At 41.4% G+C, this 9,791-nt stretch overlaps 1 long non-coding RNA gene across 1 annotated transcript; it reads left to right on the forward strand.

Annotated features, from left to right (window-relative positions):
- The first annotated feature begins 283 nt into the window (after positions 1 to 283).
- LOC139998747 (uncharacterized) lies at positions 284 to 8,413 on the forward strand. The gene is made up of 4 exons (XR_011803618.1): positions 284 to 357; positions 3,993 to 4,122; positions 4,290 to 4,373; positions 4,601 to 8,413. It is a non-coding gene; the product is annotated as an uncharacterized lncRNA (long non-coding RNA).
- The last annotated feature ends 1,378 nt before the right edge of the window (positions 8,414 to 9,791 follow it).

The following is a 9,791-nucleotide window of genomic DNA, read 5'->3' on the forward strand; positions in this document are numbered from 1 at the left end:
CCCACAGAAAGTAGATGACATGCTGCCTGGGCTCATTCTGTCCATCCCTCATGGGGTAGGAGCAGAGGCAGAAATAAACTTCCTTTTCTTTGTAGGCTTTCACAGTGTGAAAGGTGTCAGGAGAAATCTAGGTGTCCACATCCATATTTGGGAGCAAGCCCAGGCCCAAGCCTGTTCTCCAGTTTCAGCTTTCCAGCTGTCCACATCGTGGGCACACAAGTGTAGCTCCTAACTGAGCCTGATTTCTCTAAACGAGGCAAAATGGTGCACCTGAGTGCATTAGCCCATCCATTAGTCCATCAGCAGGTCCTTGGGCCCTTTTCTTCCTGTGCCAGCTTTTGACAGAAGCCAGAGGAGGTAAGTTTCTTCCAAAGCACATGGACCATGAGGCTGGATGATGTGAAACTCTTTCCTGGGTCTTGCTGTCCTGCAGAGCTTGTTTTCATGTCAGTCAGGAGAAAGGGGCCCTGCTTACACCCTTCCATGCCCCCCCCCCCCCCCCCCCCGGTCATAAAAAATGTGTTTTGGGTTTCACGTGCATTTCATTTTGTTTGGCTATGTTACCAGATATATGTGCATGTGGCACTACTTGTAGGTACACGTGTATGTGTGTCAGCTTAGGTGAAGTGAGCCGAGCATGCAGTGGTGGGGCAAATGCTCCGCATTGCACAAGCTCCCTTAGGTGAGGAGGGAGTGTTGGACCCCCCGCCACAAAGTGCTTATTTGATTTCATTTCAGATAAGGACATTCCAAAGTTAAAATCCAAAGCTTGATAACGATGATGAAAAATGAAACTGGCATTGAATGCTCACTACCATTTCTTTTTTTTTTTTTCTTTTTTTTTTTCTTTTTCCTTACAAAGGCATGAGCAAGATCTTTCTAAATGAAAAATAAAATGTGATACCTCAGCAAGGAGAAAAACTCCAAGATTAGGCTCAGCCCCATGACATCCTTGCTGAGCAGCTGTATTGCCACTGCTGGGACGTGATTAAGAGATGGACTGTGTGCATGTCCATACCTATGCAAAGCTGAGAAAATAAAAGACCCTCAGCTAGGACTGTAACCTAGATGAAGCATCACCTTTCCAATCCCCAAGCACCTGGGGGTTTCACTGATTTCCTTGAAAGCCACAGAGTGGAGTCCAATGCCACTCTCCAGCCATGGCAGTGGCACGAGCAGGTGGCAATAGCACTTGCCTCTGAGATGTGCTCATAAAATCTGTCACCTCCTGGCTTTCTGTTGAGCAGATTTTCACAGCTCCAGCTGCAAAAGTCAAATGTGCTTTGTGTTTTCCCCCAGTGCAGGGTGAGACTGGAGACCTGAGGGCATGGCTGAGGCTGTCTGGGTGACCCTGGCTGGGCTGTAGCTCTTTACAGAGGAAAACTACTGAGGAAAGATTTGTAATGTCTTGTGTTCATATTTTTTTTTTAACTTTTTTTTTTTTTTGGTGTTTTTTTCTTTTTCTTTTTTTTTTTGTTTTTGTTTTTGGTTGGTTGGTCAGTAGTTTTTTGTTGTTGTTTTGAAGGGTTGCTGAGGTTTTTTGGAGGAGAAAAAAACACAACAACAACAATCAAGATCAATCTGCTTTAGCCACAGATCTCACATAGGCTTACAGAGAAACATTTCAGGCTGCTGTCTGCACAAAGGAGGTTTGATCTTTCAAAACTTGCTTTGTGAAAATCCCTTTCCCAGTTTGTGACAGAAAAGCAGTGATTAATTTAGATGGATTTTGCTGGAAAGGCCATAAAGCACCTGCCACTGCTGTCCTTCCTCAGCCCCAAAAAACACGGGAATGTAACTCAGGGAGTGGGATATTGGTGATTTCTTTGCTGCTAGTTCAGTATAGTATAGTTTGCAAATTGTAATTTTAGGAGTGTCCTGATAATGTGATCCAGTGACATACAAACAGAAGTGCATCATCTGCAGAAAGAGCAGAATTCCACTTGTGCATTTGAGATGTTCCATGTTAGAAGTCCCCAAGTCACAGCACCTTTCTGAAAATTAAAAAGCTTAAAATAGAGATTTAAAGGTAAGGGACAGGAATGGACTCATCGAAGGAATACCATTCTGCCCCTTCCCCAAGCCTGCCTTTAATATTTCATTATCGGCACTAATGACTGATTATGCGTCTCCAGTCTTTTCGACCTTTAGTAATTTCTGTACTAACATGCTTTACCGCTTTCCGGGGGAAATGTTATCTGAAGTGTGAAATTAACCATTCTTTTGTTATGAAATCACTGCTTGGCCATAGCTGCTAAATAGTTTCAAACCTGAAACATATTTGAACAGTTTCCAAGTTCATCTAGAGCATGACCTTGTGTGTTTTAATAATTATAATTTCCTAAGTAAAGTACAACTCTAGAACCAGAGAAAAAAATGTACAGACAGCTGCAAGGGTGGGGATGGCTGGCTGTAATGATGAGCTTTACAAATACAGCAGGAGGAAGGCAATAAATCTCCAAAATCAAAGTGCCTTCTCATTTTAACCCCTAGTATGCTGCAATGCCCTGATGATACAAAGGAGCAGACCTTCCCGCAGGCTGCCTTGATGGCAATGGAGATGGGAAATGTGGAGAGAGAATAAGGAGGAGGAGGAGAAATAGATATTAGGTTGATCTTTCATTTCCCAGCAAGCCACTCCTGTTTCAGATGTTTATCTCTGGCATACTGGTGTAAATCAGCTGAAAGCAGCAAGATTTACCCCTGCTCTGCAGAGACGTGAGCTGCGATCAGGCGCACAGTCGCGGTATGCGTGCACATGTGAGTAATCCCATTGGAATCAAGGACTTGAAAGAGGAGCGCGCACATGAGTAATGTTTTGTAGATACAAGGGCTGGAATCTGGGCCACATGGCTCAGGACAAAGAGACGTGTCAGTTCTGCATAAATAACACAGGCGTTCAACTTCAAAACTCCAACCTACTTAGCAGGGGCTAAAGTCACTCTTTCCACCTCAGGTCTAGGGGAGCAGCAACCAGGGCAGGGGGTGACCTTCTCAGCCACAGCAGCAGCTGGAGCCAGGATAAGTGCAGATGTTGGGTGCTCCTGATGCCCAGGGAGAGACTAGGTGCTCAACAGCCCTTTTGCCCAATGCCTGAACACTCCTATGGGGCAAGGAATGTGATTGTCATTGTGCAAGCAAGGAAGTGCTGTGCTTTGTGGTATGGTCTTGCTTGGAAGGGCCTGCTTAGCAGATAGGTACCCTCCCTGCTGCAGGGGAATGTGTACCATGACAAGAGGAAATAGCCTCTGTTTCTCCTCCAGGCACTTTCCCTCTGTGTAACAATCACCTCCTAAAGCCTCAATGAAACAGGGTTAAAAATAAATAAAAGGAGAGAGCCAGAGCAACAGACCACCCAGGTCAGGGTGCATTTATCAGGCATGCATTGCTCCATGTGATATAAGGCTTCTCTTAGCCACTTCTGGGAGATTTTACCAGGAATATGACTAACAAAACACTTGGCAAAGCAAAGACTAATAGTGTGATTGTTCTGTCGGCTTCTCCCCTTCTTGAGTAATATCGTGCTGAGCAGTGTTCGAGTTAGCAATCTGAAAGGCCTTTTCATTATTGTATCGAAAACTCCTCTGACTGCAGATCTCTTAATCAAAGGACTTTTATGTAAAGTCACATTTTTTCCAAAACCAGAAAAGTTCAGGCTCAGAGCATAAACATTAGACTCATTATTTAGAAATAGCAAGTAAGTCCTCTGGGTTCTGGTATCAGATCAAAGCTAAAAAATTAAATTGCTTCAGAAAAAAAAAAAAAATTAGCTCATTTTGGGAATCAGCATATTTCTTGTTTGCTTTTTCATTATGTAGCTAAAAAAAGGAATAGTGAGATTCTGTCGGTGGTTTTCAAGTGTTTTCCAAAACTGGAAGGATGCTGCATGCTAAGTACTTCCACAGTCTGTGGAGGCAGAAAATATTTTGTTGACATGACAATAAAAACATTCTGCAGACTTATCAAATTATTTTCCTCTTCACTACTCGTAGCCACAAGAAAGCAGTGAGAGCACCGCACTCCTGTGGAAAAGAAACCTGCACTTGGCTGGTGGTGCCTTTGAACTGAAGTGTTGGAGCTTGCCCCAACATGTGGGGGAAGAGGTTTCCATCCAGGTTGTTGGTGAGAATTGGGCAATGTCCCCTGCCTGGCCTTGTGCTGCTGTGCCAAAGGAATTGCTGCTTCTAGTACTGCACAGCTAACATTTTTAAGAGTTTTAGCCCTGCTACTCTGGTCACCAATGCTTTTTCTCTCTTCTTCCTGCTTGTGGCCTCCACCTGCTTTTTCAGGCTGTGGACACACAAATGGTGGAATTGCCTCTTGGCACAGAAGGAGGAAGGAGGTGCGGGGTGGAGGAGAGCCATGCCTGGCAGGTCAGCCATGGACAGAACAGGCACTTTCTCCATCCCAAACAAATCCCATGCTGGAGACCCACTGCTACCAACAGTGGTTCCCACCACCCCCAAAGCTTTATCCAGGGTGCTGGCTCCCACACTGACCAGGGGGAACCTCAGGAGGTGGGGGAACCAATGACTGCAGTTTGGGTTGATTATCTTTTTACCGTTTTCTTCCTGATTTATTTATTCATTTTACCTGACAGCGCTTACCAGCTGTGCTCCCATGGGGAAAAATGACCAACCCTAATTCCTGCTGATTTTTATGAACTTTTCAAGTCCCTCGGAGAGAGGCTGGACTCTCAAGAAATACCAAAGTGATCAGATTGCTGAGGGCTGAGGAATGGCAGAAATGCCCACATGTTTTCTGTCTGTGACACTGTTGCTGATGGGAATCACACAGCCAGACCAGTTCAGGGTACACTTACACCAGTCCTTAAGATGTTTCACAGAATCACAGAATGGTGATTCTTCCTTCCCCTTAATTCTCCCTTCTCCCTCTAATAAGGTCAGCATTCATCTGCCTAACTTCTGCCCAAGTTGTTGTGATGAGCATTTGTATGGGCTTGTCAGTCGAAGACCTGCAGCCAAGCAGTAGGAGACAGGAGGCCCAAGGACACAGGTGGATGAACCTTGGTCCTCCAGCTTTTACGGAACGGGAGACACATGGCTGTAAGGCTCAGCACCATGCCAAGGGAAAGGCACCTGCTACAGCAAGGGAATGTAATTGGACCTTGTAAGCTCCATAACATAGGAACCAATTACACAGAAATCCAAGCTTCAGCAAGCAAGACTGCACTCTGGTATTAGCTGGTCTCCAGCAAACTGCTGCTCTGTGCACGGTAAAGGTTAGCACTCAGCTGATGCTGAGTTGGCAGCTATACTGAAACCTCTGGAATTAATATTCTGTCTTGGGTAAGGAAGAACAATGCTTATAAATGGCTTCTGGCAGCCCACTTCCATGCTCCCATTCAGCCTGTGACCTGTTATATGGGAAAGTGCTACTCAAGAAAGCAAAAGATAAATCAGTGTACAGTAGAAAAATAACAGGAAGCTTTGGCTCAAGTCAGGAAACCAGAGGACAACAGAGTCCAAGCTTATCTGTTAGTTCAGTGAAGTGGAGTGATTCTTTATATCAAGGATGGGAAAAGAGAAAGACAGGCTCGCCTTCAGGCAGTGCTGGGCAAGGTGAAGAGACAAGCTGGTGGGAAAAACTGGGCTCAAGGTGGTTCTTTCTTGTATGTTGTTTGCTTAAGTACATGCAAAGCAGTCTGATGGAGCTCATTGATCACCCCATCAGATCACTTTCCACGGCAGTGAAGTTGTGTGCTAAGGGCAGATGAGTATTGCAAGCTGGTGCTGGAAACCAAGCGAGCAGCTGGCAAAACACGGCATAGCCACAGTAGCCTTGTGCAGGTACCTCCATGCTTCCATGAGGGTGTGGCCATGGAGACCCCCACACTCCACTCCAGGGATAACACAGCATTGCTTCTGCACTGCTGCCCTCCTGTCACCACAGAAAAGCTGTTTTCAAGGAAATGGGAATGCCACCAACACAAATTGCTCCAATCTGAATTGTTTATGGAACTTCAGACAACATAAAAGTCATAAGTTCAGTGTGGTTGTGGCCAGAGTCACTCACACAGTGGGAGAGTTAAGGGTCAGTGCTAAAGAGAGGTTATTTTGTGTTTGGAGGAAACACACAACATATTTTTCTTTCTATAACAGAGTAAACTGGCCAAATTCACAACTTAACTGCAGCAATCCACTTCAGACCCATGAAGAAATTAATTTTATTTTATTTTTATCACAAATTTCATAAGTTAAGGATAAGACAGCATTGATTTAAAATAAATAAATAGTAAAGAAACTAAGATTTTATGACTTTATACTTTAAAGCATCTTATTTTCTGTAATGATTAAAATAAGGACTTCATGAGACTTATTATGTGAAGCTCATAGTCACTCTAAGATTCAGGATAGACTAAAAATTCTGGTTCTCTGAAACTCTGAAGTGGTCACATGAACATTCTTTAAAATGCAGCAAGTCTGCCTTTTAGCAGGTGGCAGAGATGCTCCACTTGCTTTTCAAGCCCAGCCTTCATCCTGTTCTCCCTCATTTGTTCCTTGCACATTTTGAGACTGGGCCTTAGCTCTTTGCTTCTGTGCCCTGAGCCCCTCTGAACAGTTTTCATCCATCTCTGGGTTATCTGTTTCATATCTGAACCGATCCCTTCCCTTCCATATCTACAATTCTATAGTATCTCTTCTTTTTTTGGTATTACTTACTTCTAATAACACTGTAATTTTATTACAGAGACCTGTCAGCCTTTTAGGAACAAAGCTTCTGTGAAGGATGTTATACAAAACAGACTTCCATCACAGGGGAATTTGCACTATGGCAAAGAGAAAAGGAAGTTGTTTGATCATTATTTTTATCTAGAACAAATTGCACATAATAACATAATAGCATTTTCTATCATATTCTGTTTCTCAGACAGGCAATTTTAAAAAAAATAATCTGTATTTTACTACATCATCTAAGTATATCTGTGTCCCCCAAATAAGATTCTTAAATGTGCATTAAAAATAAACAAATGACTAATTCACTGAATGTGGCCCTTGTTACACTGCCCTTGACATAGCCTTAGAAACTCAAAACTTTTATATTGACTTAAGATAAGTGCCGTAAGGCCATTAAGCAATCCATTGTTCTTATGGTACCCAATAATCTAGTCTTTTTATTTAAATATGATAGGAAGTAATCCCAGAGCCAATGAAAGCATGGAACCAGCTAGGTGTTACGTTCCACAAATACTATATTGCATGGAAGAGTTCAGCTCCTTATCTGGAAAACAGTTGGCTGTGACCGTATTAAACAATTATATATTATCAGTTTTACTTGGCAACATTTATGTGTCAAAATGTATCATGGGTTTCACAGCTTAGTTCCAGAAATAGGCTGTGATCTCGGTGACATCATACTTCTCAGTAAAGCCCTTTTTCGCTTTTCTTCCTTTCATAAACACTCGTATTCCCGGCATTCCCAGCCCTGCTCTGAACCTACTCAGGCAAGTAAGGCAGAATGAACTCTTCCCACAGTCTGGCTCTACAGTGTGCATGTAGGTTGGAACATTTGCAGAACAGTACTGCTCTCTGGATGATGAACAGGAACCATAGTGGCTCTGCTAAGGTAGAGCAGGAAAAAGATAGAGACCTTGGTGGAGAAAATTTAAAACGCTAACCATTGCGCAATGAGGAGACATGAAAGACTGTCAATGATTGAATCAGGCCGCCAGTTCGCAGCATTACGTAAAGGGATAAGAATGTGTTATGACTGGGAGGTGCACCTCCCGTAACTCAAACAACATCCATGGATGTGCTGCTCAGATAGCTTAGCCCGGGGCATGGAGGAGATGTCATATGGTGAAAGATTAGGAAAAGCTAGGAGTGGGGAGAACTGAAAGTCTCCTCTCAGAAGCCTAATTGGGATTTTCAAATAGTAAGCAACTGGATTCTTAAAAACTAAGTGGTAGAAAGTGGCGTTGTGAAACCTTATTGCAACATTCAATTAAGTTGAAGTTGCAAACAGCTATGCAACTGCCGGTTGCATTGAAGCATGGAGTCTGGGTGCCATTTTGATGATTCATGATCAAATATCACACCGTATTCTCAATTTTTTCACAAATAGGAAAAAATATTATATACATTTATATATAATATATAAATATTTATATATATAATATACTACATATTTTTCCCAATAGGAAAAAAATAAATTCTAGAATTCTTATAACATTTAAAGAAAGGATATAAGGTATTATTCTCTCTTAATTTTAATAATTTCTTTCAAAATAGTAAGAAAAGATAGAGTATAATTAAAAATATGTAATAAGTTGTAATGGCAAACTCAACGTCTTCATGAACTAAGACACAGACCGCAACTTTTTCCTTTATTTGAAAGACTAGTTTCCCAGGTCTCAGTGTAACTGCAATTTACCTTGAAAATCTAGAAAAATATTCTCAAAGTTATAAGCTGAGAGAAATCTGTAAAAAAAAAAAAAAAATTCTCAGGAATCACTTAGGAAAACTAATCTAAAATCTAAAACAACTAACCTAAATTTTTAGTGAAGTGTTTGGACCGCATTAAACTCTGGGGCAACATTACTCAAGTTTTAGCTATTCCAGTTTTTATTTAATTTATTTTGGAAAATAATTAAGCAACAATGAAGTTTAAGCACTTTCGACACAAGTTGGAGAGAAGCTGAATAACGTACTTTAAGGCTGTTCAGTTTTTTTGGAAGCTACTTTGTGCTTCTTCATACAAACTGCTCTTCACTGGACAATCAGCATCTGAATTTTGTAATGTTCTTATTGATTCCTACAAAAGTTTGGAAGTGGCACTGTTGTTTTCTATGACACTGAATTTATTTTGGGAGGCCCAAAATAAAGATATATTTAAGATTTAATTTCTTGCCTTTTTTTTTTTCCTTTTTTTTTTTTTTCTTTCTTTCCTTTTTTTTTTTTTTTTTTCAAAAGCCAGAGGCAAAATAAAAAGAGAGAAGGGAAAAATACAGTGGAATTGCAGAACAAACAAGATGGCAAAATAACAAAACTATTTTTTAATAAGCTGGGAATTTGCATCAGTATGCAGTTCTTGGAGGAGAAGCAGTTTCTGTGAGCTGGCCAGATTCCCCATTGCAGACATATGGACACCTGGAAGAAAAGACAAAAGAAAGTTTTATTCTTGTATAATCCTAAGGTTACATTTTTTGTGACAAGCATAAGTATTCCTTATTAAAGAAAGCTTGAAAGATTGCAGGAAATGTAAACTGCAGTTTTTACTGGTTGAGTGATAAAGAAGCATAGAACAGAGATCTTTATTCTCCCTATGCAGGATAACTCCGCAAACATCGATGGAGCTACAGTGTCAGAAAGTTGTTTTTGAGAGGAGAGTCCAGCTGGTGAAAATAAAATATACTGAGAAAAATGCAGAGGAGATGGGGAGGGAGAGCAGGAAAAAATGCTATAAATAAAAGCTATATTTGAATTAAACTGTTCTTGATCTTTAATGAATTATGTTTCCTAAGGGCAGAGAGGAATACCTGTTGAAGATTCAGAAGATATTTTCCAGAGTCCCAGCCCTGAGGCTGAATGGGAACAGAGCTGGACTCACCCGAGGAAAAACAGAAGATTAATGAGGAAACCTACAAAAGAGAAAAGAGAGGCAAAGGTATCTTTCTCTCACTGGGGCTGAGCAAGGGATAGAGGAGGATTAGAAGCTAAATATTGTTCAAGTGTCAACTTTTTCCTTTTCTTTCTTTTTTTTTTTTTTTAATTCCAATCTAAGCTGTGGAAAGCTCCTTAGCTCTGCGATGCTTTTCCTGGTCTTTCTAA

Source organism: Anas platyrhynchos, chromosome 15 (genome assembly GCF_047663525.1).
Source record: "Anas platyrhynchos isolate ZD024472 breed Pekin duck chromosome 15, IASCAAS_PekinDuck_T2T, whole genome shotgun sequence".
Classification (NCBI taxonomy): domain Eukaryota; kingdom Metazoa; phylum Chordata; class Aves; order Anseriformes; family Anatidae; genus Anas; species Anas platyrhynchos.